At 42.3% G+C, this 13,960-nt stretch overlaps 2 long non-coding RNA genes across 5 annotated transcripts in view; one reads left to right on the top strand and one right to left on the bottom strand.

Annotated features, from left to right (window-relative positions):
* Window positions 1-1,631: 1,631 nt before the first annotated feature.
* LOC138755696 (uncharacterized) overlaps window positions 1,632-13,960 on the top strand; it is a 34,028-nt gene continuing 21,699 nt past the window's right edge. Inside the window, exon 1 of the long non-coding RNA XR_011352469.1 lies at window positions 1,632-1,700. This is a non-coding gene — a long non-coding RNA (uncharacterized lncRNA). The remainder of the gene's footprint in view (window positions 1,701-13,960) is intronic.
* Window positions 3,472-13,960, bottom strand: part of LOC138755697 (uncharacterized) — a 153,525-nt gene continuing 143,036 nt past the window's right edge. For all 4 annotated transcript variants that reach the window (XR_011352471.1, XR_011352470.1, XR_011352472.1 and 1 more), the window contains one exon: window positions 3,472-12,051. This is a non-coding gene — a long non-coding RNA (uncharacterized lncRNA). The remainder of the gene's footprint in view (window positions 12,052-13,960) is intronic.

The raw sequence follows: 13,960 nt of genomic DNA, 5'->3' as shown, positions 1-13,960 counted from the left end.
AGATTCACAAGTAAAATGTTGTTTCATTTGGAAGGACAGTTTGGGGCCCTGAATGGTGGTGAGGGAGGAGGTCTTCTGTAGTCACAGGGGTAGATATCAAGGGGATGGTTGGGGGGGAGGGAGGAATGGATGAGAGAGTAATGGAAGGAGCAGTCCCTGCGGAAGTGGATAAATTGTATCTAGTTGTGAAATCACATAGTTAGTGGTGGAAATGGCAGAGGAGGATATATTGGATCGAGAGACTGGTGAGGTAATAGGTAAGGACCAATAGGAATCCTCTCCTTGTTGCGCATAGGGGCAGAGGGGGCCAGAGCAGATATCTGGATAATGGAGTTATGCAGGTGAGGGCTGAGTTCATGGTGGTAGAGGAAAGCCATGTTGTTTGAAGGACAGGCAGCCTTGGGATGCCCTTGTGTTAATGATCTGCATGGAGGAGGCTATGTTGCTCATCGTCATTGATTGAGGTTTGTCAATGTGAAAGTCAACATCCAGTTGCCGAAGAACACAAAGTTCCGGGTCCATTAGCTTGGTTATGAACAATCCACGTACAGTATGTACAAACAGTGAATGGAGATGTTGACTGGCTAATAATTGGTAGCTTGAGGCTTCTGTTCCTCCTCATTTTCACCTCTTGTTATTTTCTGAAAGCATTTGGAGGATGGTTCTGTGCCTTCCTTTAACAAATACCTCTCTGCATGTCTCTGTCATTATATTTTTAGAAAAGTTGTGTGCAGATTTTGTGGATTTTTGTTTTTAGTTCTTTGCAGTTTGGGAATAGCTGTATTGTTTTGTCTTAGAAGAATGCAAGGACTCTGGGGTGCCAGAGCTCACCAAAAACAGTGAAGGAGATCTCGCGAGACCTAGCTTTGGTGGCCACCATGTTGTATTTGGTGTTGTATAAATGACAACCTACAAAGTAGGGCAACCAGTCGTGGAAGAAAGATGTATGTCCAGAATAGAGAATAGTGCTCAGCAGGGGTGGGGGGTGGCAGAATGGGAGGCCACCATTATTGCTGCTCTGAGCAGGCCATGAGGTGCTGGAGCAACCCCAAAGGAGGCCAATGAGGTGTCACAGTATTGCTCCGGTAAGCTCTGGCACCATCTCCCCTGTAAGGACTTGACAGAACAGCAGAAACCGTGCAAGTTCTGGTACCCTTGATTGGGTTGCATCCATGGCTCAAGGGAACAATCTAAGTTAACAGACTGTGAATTCAAGCCCACTCAAAAAATATTAACTGATGATCCAGATTGATGCTCCACTCTTTCATTGAAATTTTGGAGGTATCGTCTTTCTTTTGTTATTTCAAATAGATGTTATTTTACCTCTAAAATGGATGTGAATGATTAGATTGTAGCAGCCTGCGGCTCGCTCCACGGGCCAACACAGGAAACGGCCATCAATCACAGCGATTGACCACACAGCACACAGGATAAGACACCCGTTCCCATAGGTCACAGGAATAGCAGTCAAATCAACCAATCACTACCAGTGGATTACAGGGGGTCCAATCCGGGCCTGCACATCCAGGACAGCCAATCGGCAGCCAGCCCCGCTCAAGCCACACCCCAGTGGTGACGTGGCCGGCTGCCTATAAAAAGCAGAGCTGAAGCCCGACAAAGTCAGTGTCGATTACACTCCCTTCATGTGAAAGTCTTCTTTCTTGAACCTCGAGCTATAAACGCAGCAACCCTGCTTCAAGGTACCTATATTCAAAGAAGAGTTGGGAAGATTTCCCTTGGATTTTCTGCTCGAATTACTCATTGAGTACATTAAATTAATTATTTTCTTATTCATTTAAATGTATTTCATTTTGCTGTGTTCAAATTACAATATTTGATTTACTCAAAAAATCTTTAGTTTTGTAAAGTACTTTGCTGTCCTCTGCAATTGCAAAAGAAGGTATTGATTTGGGCATTGTTGACTATTAGCCAGAGCAGAAGATTAGATGGGTGGGTGGGAGCTGTTGTGATGAGCGTACATATTGCGGCTAATTTAACAAGTGCAAAGCTGCTGGCTTGGACCCATTTACACCACCCATGTATATGAGGAAACCAGCATGTGATTTTCAGTTTTACATGATAATGGATGACAAATCCTGTTCAGCGGACATGAGCTGATCCATTGCTGAAACTAACAACCAGGCTTGCTTCTAACAGCTTGTAAGATATCTCATTCTTGAAATGTTTTGCTGTGATGAAAATGTTTATTCTTCTTACTGTTGTCATTAATTCTTTCCCAGTTTCTTCTCTTAAACTAAGGCAATTAATCTCTAACAGGTGTCTCATTGATGCAGATGCTATCTTTGCAACTTGCTTTGATTCAACAATTGGGTATGAACCATAATATGTGAGTGGCTAATTGTTTCACACTTGCATGCTATGAACTTTTTAGATTTCCAAATTCCTTCCAATCACAATTCTTGTTGGTGGAGGGCCCTCTAAAGGAGTACTTTTCTGAAGGTATGTTCAGTGTTTTCAGGTGCTCCAAATCACTTTTGATGCAGTTGGTTTTCTACAATGTGGGTTCTTCTGTTAGTACAACATGAGTTCACTAGATTTGAGGAAAGATAAATATTGCTGTGGTATAGTCTAATTCTGTGAGTATATATTCTTAAATAATAATAGAATATGCTGGAAATACCCAGCAGGTCAGGTCACATCTGTGGGAAGAAAAACAGAATTATCATTTCAGGTTGAAGACCCTTCATCTTTGATCATCCCAACCTTTGTCTTTCTACTCACATACCACTTTAAGTAATCCCTATGGCAAAAGAGCTCTGTGATTAGTAAGGGATTGGTTAAGGTGGGATGTGAGTGGGAAGGGAAGGTTGAGAACCCAGTTGTTATTAAAATATTTTGCTCGAGAAAAATTGTCATTGAACCATTTCCTTTAGACTTATGAAACCATGCACATAATGAGTCAATTATGTACGATTAAAACCGTGGTTTTCGACCTTTTTCTTTCCATCCACATACCACCTTAAGAAATCCCTTACTAATCACAGAGCACCTATGGCATAGGATTACTTAAAGTGGTATGTGAGAGGAAAGAAAAAGGTTGAGACCACTGACCTAAAGCATTAACTCTATTTATCTTTCCATATACAGCATGTAGCCTGGCCTGCTAAGAAATCCAAGCATCTTCTGTTTTGAATTTGTATTTGCAGCATCAGTAGATTTTTTAAAATTTTCAAAACGATATTCTTTGTTGGATTGCTGAGACCCAAAAAACACAAGCCATGAAACCTGGCTTGTCAGTCAAAAAAATGTTTTGCGTCCATTAAACCAATACTTCACAGAAGATACCTCAGATCACAACATGACAATTTAAATTAATGGAAGTTTTAAAAGTCTTGATCTTGAATCTGTGGAGAGCAGTTTTAATATTCTAATTAGATTGCTTGCATTTTTGAAAAAAAATATATGTACATACACACCACACATACAGTAAACAGACAATGATGGAGAATCTCAGATCAAATGAAATACTTTAATAACTATTACGAGCCCAAAGGACTCCAAAACCCAGCAGCAATAGATATTCACCAAGACAAATGGTTACGTAAACAAAAGTTGCTTTTAATTATCTTTAAACATGAAAATAAAATCACACTTTAACTTATCACTTTTGACTTGACTAATCTAATGTAACCCCTTTCTAATTCGAAGCACACGTGCATGTAATGTGTATGTAAGTTCAGAAAAGTTATTTGATTCACAGTCCAATCTCACTTCTCCAAGTTCACTGGTTGCAGGCAATTCTTATATTGTGCACAGAATTTAACATTTATGAAGTTCACCAGGCTTTGGTGCTTGGAAGGTCAATGGTTACTGCTCAGGAAGATTCTTGTCGGTTTTCAAAGAGAGATTTGTGGTTTGCTGGACACCCACAACTGATTCCTTGTAACCAGCCACTTCAGTGTCCTGCTGAAGAAACTTGTCCCCTCAGGGATCCCCAGATGGTAACCTTTCTTTCATCTCACCACAGAGTTCCTTTCTGTTTCTCTTATTTCAAGTGAAACATTAGGCAGCCAGTCCTCTCCTCTTGCATGAGCCACAAGGGCTTTGACCAGGCTGAACTAAGCAGTCACTACCCATCTTCCAAATGGGGTTTTCACAAGCTTGCCAGCTTGTCCTGTTCCAGTCCCAGCTGCTGCTGCTGCCTATAAAACTGCAGAACTGAATTCTCTCTCTCTTTCTCTTTCTCTGGGAAAGTCTGTTTTACACTCTCTGCTTGAAAAACCACATGACCCTCTTAGAACAGCAAGTTCCACTCTCGACAGCCTGCAGCTCTGGAGTTCTTTCATCTGTTGCTTTTTTGTAAACAACAATCCATTAGTGCAGTCTCTTGGGCACTCTCCAAAGTTTTTGTAAAGGGTCTTGGTGCTGGTCTGTCTAGCATGAGCAGAGCTCCAGTATTTTAAATAAGATCTGTTTTAAAGTGTTTGTATGTGACCTACACTAAAAGAAACCTGCCCCAATTTATGTCCCCAAATCATATCTATATATAATACAAACACAGCATAATCTGTCACATAAAAAAGATAAAGAGACAAGTTTTGAACCTGTAGAGCTCGTCGAAAGAATCAAAGACTTGTTGATCCAAACCAAGGCTTTTATTAGCAAAAGACAGGAGCTCTTCACAGGTGGCCGACCAGTCCGGAATGATCCGATCTGGCTAGGGACACAACCCTTTAAGGCCCAGACAATAGGCGTGGCTTAGCTCTCAGCCAATCGCTGTAAGCACAGTCTAGATACAATAACTATATACACTATATACATTGGTGATAGATCTGTACTATCACAGAACCTGAGCTGTTTGACCTACTGAGTTTCTCCAGCCTTGTGTTTTTACTTCATTCATGGTGTCTGGATACTTTTGTGCTTTACTCCAAGATGCAGTGAACAGCAGAGACCTTAGAAGCATTCAAGGATAGATGGGCCTTGGGTGCAAGCTTGTGGTTCCCTGAAAATAATGACACAGGTGGATAGGGTAGAGAAGAAGACGTTTAACTTCCTTGGCTTCATCAGCAGGGATACTGAAAATAAAGGTTGGGACATCATGTTGCAGTTGTACAAGACATTGGTTAGACTACACTTGCAATATTGTGTGCAGTTCTGGTCACCGCACAATAGAAAGCAGAGAAAGAGTACATTAGAGATTCACTGGGATGTTAGTAAAACACAAAAGCCTGTAGACATTGTAGTTGAAGTAGGGCTTTGTAGTGGCAGTGTGGCAGCACTACAACTTCAAGGAGGCATCGAACCGGCCATATAATGTCTGTGTGTGATGACATCACCGTGTGTCGAGAGCATGATTCTGGCTTTTATAATGGCTGCCCAGGTGGTGGATTAAATCCATTTGATTTACTCTAAAAATGTGGTTATTTTGTCATGTCCACTGCGATTCCAGTGCCCCCAATTGGTGACCCCAAGGAGTCCAAAAACATATTTTTGGAAAAACATGGACTCTGCAGCTGTTGCTGTGAAACTACCACCTTTCGAAAGCTGAGCCTGAACAGTGGTTCCAACAGGCTGAAGCACAATTTTACCTTCACACAGTCGATTTGGACTCCATCTTGTCAGTGCCCTGGACAAGGCTATCGTTAAGAGGGTCAGCGACTTCCTGCAGAATCCACCACATACCAGCAAGTACGACGCTTTAAAAGCACTTTATTATGTGTATATGGTATGTAACATAGGGAAAGGGCAGCCAAACTACTATATTCGCACCCCTTCAGAACTAATGGATGAAATGCTGTTCCTGGCAGCTGGCAAAAGTCTCAATATGTTATTAAAGCATCTTTTTTAGATGATATTTGGCTCTTGTTATTCAACTGTTCATTAGAAGACCCAAGGGCTGTAGTGGTGGAGGCAGACATTCTAGGGTTGGCTTAAAAGCACAGCAAGGAAAGACAAGTCAGCACAAACAACTCCTCTGATATTGATCCTGTGTTACACTCTAGTACTCTTAGCACATCACTCCCTACAAGAGGCAACATCCCAAGATGAGCAAGAAACCTGTAGATACCTCATCTTGGTGTTATTACCACAGGCGTTGGGGAGTAAATGCCCACAAGTGCCTTCCACCCTGCCCATTTGTGGGAAACTCCCAGGCCAACCGCTGCGGCGGTTGGTGAGAAACATGCAACCAGTATGCAACCAATTGTCCCCATGAAAATTTCTGGTGGACACAGGTTCAGGAGTTAGTGTATTTTCACTCACCAAATTTGACAGACACCATCCTACCCCTGACCTGCAACTACAAGCAGTTAACAGTTCCAACATTCCGACCAGGAAGATGAATGTCAAGTTCGAGAATTATCTCTACACTTGGCCATTTATTAAATCAGTAGAATCCTGACATTTAGTTGGTGAAGATTTTCTTTGGGCTCATTCAATCCTCGGCGACTTAAAAGGGCGTCGGCTAATAGACGGAACTACTTTTCAGGCTATTCCTCTGGCATATGCCTATACCCCTGCTCTGCACCTTCAAACATTATGTAAACTAGTAGATGAATTCTCCAAGCCGTTGAAAGATTTCCCTGAGATTACTACTCTACAATTTTCTGCCTCCTTTGTAAAGCAAGGCGTTATTCATCGCATTTGTACTAAGGGCCCTCCCATCCATGCTAACACGTGCTGCTTGCCTCCAGAGAATGTGCGCTTAGTAGGGAAGAGTTTGTCAAGATGGAGGAACTAGGCATAATTCGTAGGTCTGACAGCCCCTGGGCATTCCCATTACATATGGTCCCAAAACATAATGGAGGTTGGTGACTTTGTGGAGATTACAAGCGGCTTAATGACGCCACCATCCCGGATCATTATCTGATACATCATATTCATTATTTGTCAGATAATTTGCATGTTCTCCTCCAAAATAGACGGTGCGAGGCCATCACCAAGTACCAGTAGAGCCAGAAGACATTCCAAAAAATAACAATAATTACCCCGTTGGGGTTGTTTGAATTTTACAAATGCCATTTGGATTAAAGAATGCTGCTCAATCATTTCAATGGGTTATGGATGCTTTAGGACGTGGTATGATCAATGTCTTCACTTACCTCGACAACATTATAGTGCCCAGTGTGACCAAGGAAGAACATTTAGAACATCTTCATACACTTCTTATTCATCTTCAAAAGTTTGGACTGACCATCAATCTGGATAAATGTGTTTCTTGACAAGAAATGATTGATTTCATGGGGCATAGGATTACTCAGGAAGGTGTTACTCCACTGCCATCCAAAGTTGAGGTGATTACCAAATACTCAAGACCTGCTCCATTTAAAAGCCTGCAGGAATTCTTGGGAATGGTAATTTTTTACTGTCGGTTTCTTCCAGGAGCAGCTTGTATCATGAAGCCAATTTACTGTCCGGATATGCCAGAACCGTCCATTGGACTGAAGAGGGAAGCAATGGCTTCTTGAAGATGGAAGAGTTGCTGACTCATGGCATTATGCTCAGCTACTCAGTTTTAAATGCAGCCACCGCCCCTTCTACAGACACTTCCAGTATGACCATAGGAGGAGCACTTCATCAATATGTCAACGGGCAAAGGAAACCATTAGCATTCTTCAGCCGCAATCTTCGTGAAGCAGAGAAGAAATACAGTGCTTTTGATAAGGAGCTTTTGGCCATTTACTTGTCTATTCAACATTTCCGTTATTTTTTGGAATGCAGAGATTTTATTATGTACAAGCCCTTAACATTTGCATTTTACAAGGTTGCAGAACCCTGGTCAGCTTGACAACAATGGCAATTATCATTTATTTCAGAATTCTCCACAAAAATACTAAATTTTTCCAGAAAAGACAATGGAGTAGCTGATGCACTTTCCTGCTTTGCTCCACTCGACGTTTTGTCCGTAAATCAAGGTGTTGACGACACTGCGGAGCTTGTGTATGGTGCATCATTGGTGGTTCCAGGGGAGTTCATCACCGAACATTCCAACTCCAGTGATAATCCTAAGGAACTGTGGAGCAGGCTAAGGGAGACCGTAGGAAAATTGACACCTATACCACCATCGTCACATGGAGAACACTCTTCATTTGTGACTGAAGACCTCAAAAACTGCAAATATGTCTTCGCCCAAAGGGGAACACATGGTCAATCTTTATGGACACCCTACGGAGGACCTTATAGGATATTCAGACAAACTCGGTGTGGTGCGCTGTTAGACCAAATCAGACACACACAAGGTAAAGACTGAACAACAGGCTTTAATCCACAGAGCCAGGCTGGCTGTGGCTGCAGCAACTCAGTGTGAGGCCTCGGGAGGTCGGCACAGGCTTATATCCCGGAGGGTGATTGACACCCGACTGGGTGGGGCTTGATCCATTCAGGCCGACTGATTGGCAGCTGGCCAGGTATTGTCCTGTCCCCTTAGATTTCTGCAGGTACAGAGGTTGCCCCCTGCAGTAGACTGGTAGTGTACCACCACACTTGGTCAACCTGTAATTTGGACAATGGAGGGAAGCCACAGTCTTTTCCTATTGACAGGCTTAAACCAGCTTATGTGGACAAGTCTTCCCCGCTGCAGTGCAAACAGTCCGTCACAGAAATCGACAATCTAAAAGACAGACAAACCTTTTTGCCTGTTCTAGGGGTGTGGGGGTGGCAGGCCATGGAGTGGCACTATGGCAGCACTACAACTCCCAGAATGCATCGAACCAGCCATGTGACATCAGTGCGTGTTGAGCATGTGATTCTAACTTTTAATAGGTTGCACAGGTAATGAAGAATAAATCCATTTGATTCACTCTAGAAATGCCTTGTGTGGTTATTTTGTCGTGACCACCGCGATTCCAATTTATTAAATTAATTATCAGGTTATTACATTCAGGTTATTGGGCTTTCTTAAGCCCAAGAAATTTGTTATGTATCTTTATCTTTATTATATAAAGTTCACTGTTTGACCTACTGAGTTTCTTGTGCATTGTGTTTTCTCTGGGATGTTGCCTGGAATGGAGTGCTCCATTTCAAGATTAGATTGAGTGGGATTGTTTTCACTGAATCACAGGAGGCTAATAGGTGATCTAATAAATGTTTACAACATGATTAGGGACAGAGATAGCAAAAATGTCAGTATTTTACCAAAAGTAGAGGAGTTTAAAATGAGACATAGGTTTAAAGTGAAAGAAGAAATATTTCAGAGTTCTGAGGGGAAAATTTTTCACAGAGAAGATGTTGGATACATGGAACATGCTACCTGAGAAGCTGGTACAGACAGACACAATTAGAGCATTTATAAAGCATCTGGGCCAGTATATGGATAGGAAAGGAATGGGATGATATGGGCCAAATTGGGATTATTTGGATTAGCATGGAAAGACATCTTGATCAGCATGGATGTGTTACGCCATGAGTTTCTGTGTGTAATGACATTTTTGGCTCCACATGTAGCCCATCTACCACAAGCCTCCCATCAAAGCCACTCAATTCTCTGGCGCTCCATTGTTGCTCTTGAAACCCCAAACCAACATGAAAGAGAAAATGGCTTGAAGGCAAGTGAGCCTCAAAAATGAATTAAAATAAGCATTTTGCTGGAGGTGACTGGGAAGTGGGTTAAAATGTCAAATGAGTGAACCTCGTGCTCCTAAACAGCATCTGCAGTCTCTCTTGTTAACCTCTGAAACGTGCAACCAGTTTTATTGGTTCTAGATATTGGCTGGTGTGGATATCCATTTTGAAGAACAGATATTTGATTAAAGTCTGTCAAGAAGGGCTTCTATGATGCAATTTTATAATCAGTACCTGCTGCATTAGATATCCAGGATAAAGAAAATGTAATAATCTGATAATTAATTTAATTATCAGGAGTTCCCAGTGGCCGGGTGGGCACAAAGGACTCTAGGAGGCGCGTGACTTCAGAGCTTGGGTGATTGTAATAGCGCACCAACTGTAATTATTTAATCTTCTATGAAGATTTCATTACCAGTTCTGTTGGTTCAGCTCACAGACAATTTCTTTTGTGCTTTGTTCACTGCATCACTCGCTACAATGGTGACCCCAACAGTGTAGAACACCGTTGTGCTTAAACTTCCAGTATTTTGGACATTGCAGCCACAGGTGTGGTTTGAGCAGGCCGAGACCCAGTTCCATCTATGCCAGATTACCGTTGATGCAACAAAGTACTACTATATCGTTGCATCGCTGGACGAAGATGCCATCCTCCAGCCAATGACAGTTATGAAACCAGCAAAGTCCTGCTCATACGTATTTTCAGCCTTTCTTGTTGCCACAGGTCAGCGTGACTTCTCTACATGGACGGCCTGGGCAACCACACTCCTTCCGAACTAATGAATGAGATACTTGTGCTCATGGTTGGACACTTTTTTGCTTTTTGACCTGTTCTGGGGGGTGTGGGGGTAGCAGGCCATCTAGTGGCACTATGGCAGCACCACAACTCCCAGAATGCATCGAACCAACCATGTGACATCAGTGCGTGTTGAGCACGTGATTCTAACTTTTAATAGGTTGCACAGGTGATGAAGTTGCTTTTTGAGCAACTTTCTCTTGAGCAAATGCCAGAAGGCTTCCGTTTGGTGCTTGCAGAAGACTTTAATGAATCCCGTCATATAGCAGCCCATGCTGATGAGTTGTGGCATGCTTAGCAGTATGATAGACTTTTAGTTGGGTGCCTCAGCAAAGGGCACAATTCCTGCCCACTCTGGATAGCTGTCGGACTCGACCAGACACAGCAGAGGCAGAGCAATAATGCTATTACCATCAGAGATGGGGAGCTGCAGCCTGCCCCTGCCATCCCCCTGCACGCATCCAGGATGGCTAGTCACAAGAACAACCTCCCTTTCCTCTGGAATCAACATTCAGGTCATTGGTTCTTGGTTGACACTGGAGTGGAGGATAGCGTGTTTCCCTCCTCCGGCCCAGATGCATGTTCAGGAAAGAATGGGCCTCCTCTCACGGCCGTCATCAATGACAGTATCCGGACTCACGGATCATGGACAAGTCCATTCATTTTCAGCTCATCGCGGTTCAGCTGGTCCTTCAACATTGCTGATGTATTACAGTCTCTCCTGATTTTTTTTGTGACTGCACTCCTTTCCAATAGATCACAAAGGTCACCGCCTAGTTAATTCGAAGACTTTCAAGCTTCATAATACCCATGCATATCTCCTCTGACAGAGGAGCTAGATCTACGTCCAGGTTGTGGTTCACAATTGCACGGTTGCTGTGCATGCAACTGCATTGGTCAATGGCCTATCATCCCCAGTCTAATGGGTTAGTGGAACGTTTTCACCATCATATGAAAACAGAGCTCCTGGTATGTCTTAAGGGATTGGATTGGATAGATGAACTGCCTTGGGTACTTTTAGGTATCTGTACTGCTCCGAAGGAAGATCTAGCTGCATCCTCTGCAGAATTGGTTATTAGAGGCCCCCCTAATGGTCCCAGGGGATTTCACTCTGGCAACATGAGGGCAGAAGGAATCTCCGATTTCGGTATTCACACACTTAAAGGAGAAGATGAGTACACTGATGCCTATCCCAACCACCCAGCATGGGTCTATGACTTCATATATTCCACCTAAACTCAAGGATTGTCTTTATGTGTTCTGATGTGCATAGGATGCCATTGCAACAATCATATGAACGTCCTTTCAAGGTGGTACACAATAATGGCTTCACGTTTGTTAGACATTGGCGGCAGGCAAAAATCAGTTTCAGTAAATCGCCTTAAGCTGACACATGTGAAGCTAAATCAGCCAGTACGGGTGGCATGCCCCTAGTGCAGGGGCTGTCTACCGGCCTGTTCTAGCTGTATAGGTAAGACTGTGGTGTCACTTCTGAACTCTGGTTCTGGGAGGTGGTGGGTGCTATGTGCTGAACCGCACCACTCCATTATCAAACCTGTGTCTGTAGTTGCGGGCCCCCGCAGGATCAGGAGTTCCTGGTGGCCGGCATGACTTCAGAAGTTGTAATAGCGTGCCAAATGTAATTATTTAAACTCCTGCAAAGATTCCATCATGCAGTTCTGTGGTTCAGCTCACAGACATCTTCTGTTGTGTTTTATTCACTGCACCACTCACTACAAATACATAAATATATAGATAAATAAAACAATCAAAAAAATGAAAAATGCATCATAAATAAATAAAATGTTAATAAAAATTACAATAATAAATAAATAATGATTGCATTAGAAAGGGGTGATGAGTCAGCATTTAAACTTGGCTCAATGGTGCACTAACAATAACTTTTCACTCAATATCACTAAAAACAAGGAGATGATTGTGGACTTTAGGAGGGGAGATCCAGAGGTGTATGATCCAGTGATCATTGGGGAATCAGAAGTGGAAACTATAAGTAAATTTAAATTTCTTGAAATCACTGTCTTAGAGGGCCCTTCCTGGATCCTATACACAAAGGTCACCATGAAGAAAGCAGTCAGCACCTTGACTTCCTCAAGAGTTCGCCGAGATTGGGAATTACAACAGAAACCCTGGCAAATTTCTACAGATGTGTAGCAGGAAGTGTGCTTACTGGCTGCATCATGGCCTAGATTGAGAGCATCATTACCTCTAAGCCAGTGGTTCTCAACCTTTTTTTCCACTCACATACCACTTTAAGTGTTCCCTATGCCATAAGTGCTCTGTGGTTAGTAAGGGATTGCTTAAGGTGGGATGTGGGTGGAAAGAAAAACTTTGAAAATCACTGTTTTAATCGTACCTAATTGACTCGTTATGTGCATGGTTTCATAACTCCAAAGGAAATGGGCCAATGACAATTTTTCTCAAGCAAAATATTTCAGTAACAATTTGGTCTAGAGCAGTGATTCTCAACCTTCCCTTCCCACTCACATACCACCTACTTATCACAGAGCTCTGTTGGCATAGGGATTACTTAAAGTGGTATGTGAGTGGAAAGAAAAAGGCTGAGAACCACTGTTATAAGCAAAAAGCCCTGCAAGAGGTAATGGACACAGCTCAACACATCGCATCCAAAACTCTCCCCATCATCAAGAAAATCTACATGGAATGATGCCGTCAGAGAGCAGCAGCAATCATCAAAGTCCCACACCACCCAGGACATGCTCTGTTCTCGCTGTTGCCATCAGGAAAGAGATATAGATGACACAAGACTCATACCACCAGGTTCAGGAATAGGTGCTACCCCTCCACCATCAGACTCCTGAACAAAAACTCAATCTGAAACTTATTTTAAGACCCTTAATTTTCACATTATTTATTACTGAATATTTATTTTTTTATGTATTACACCATCAGTTTGTTTATATTTCTTTCTTTGTTTACATTTCTCTATTTTCCATACATATCTTTTCTTAAGTAGCGTATTTTGCACTACTGACAAGTAGAAATTCTGCCTGGTCCACAGGAAAAAAGAATCTCAGGTTTGTATGTGATGTCATGTATGAACTCTGATAATAACTTTGAATATGAAGTGGCTTTTCATTAATATATAGGAGGTCAAATCTGAATTAATATTTCATGCCCAGATAAGCCTTTTGTGTTCACACTGGGAATGCTTTAATGTGAGCCATTGTTTGAGGAAATTCCATCCATTTTGGAGATGGTCTCACAAAAAGCAATGCTCCGGGGAACTACAGCAATGTTTCGTTACACAATATACAAGAATATAATCATTTTTCAATTCGATGAGCTTTCCTGCAATGAAATGTCATTGGCCTGAAATGTTAACCCAGTTTATTTCTCAACAGAAGCTGTATATTTTATATTTGCATTTTCTTTCTTTTTCTCAGGCAAATAAGTTTATATTTCAGAAGCCAGGCTTCCTTTATCTCTCAGGAAGGAGGTGCTTCCAGGAGCTGAGATTGTCACATCGGGTTCTCCCAGTTATCTTCAGTTATCTGGGCTTGATGGCCAAGCATTCATTTTGAAAATAATCACCAGCAATTTATTTGCCTTTGAACAGAAGAACATAATAAATAGGAGCAAGAGCAAGGACCATTCAGTGTG

Source organism: Narcine bancroftii, chromosome 2 (genome assembly GCF_036971445.1).
Source record: "Narcine bancroftii isolate sNarBan1 chromosome 2, sNarBan1.hap1, whole genome shotgun sequence".
Lineage (NCBI taxonomy): Eukaryota > Metazoa > Chordata > Chondrichthyes > Torpediniformes > Narcinidae > Narcine > Narcine bancroftii.
Note: the sequence above shows the minus strand (reverse complement) of the source record. Positions and strands in the feature narration are given on the sequence as shown.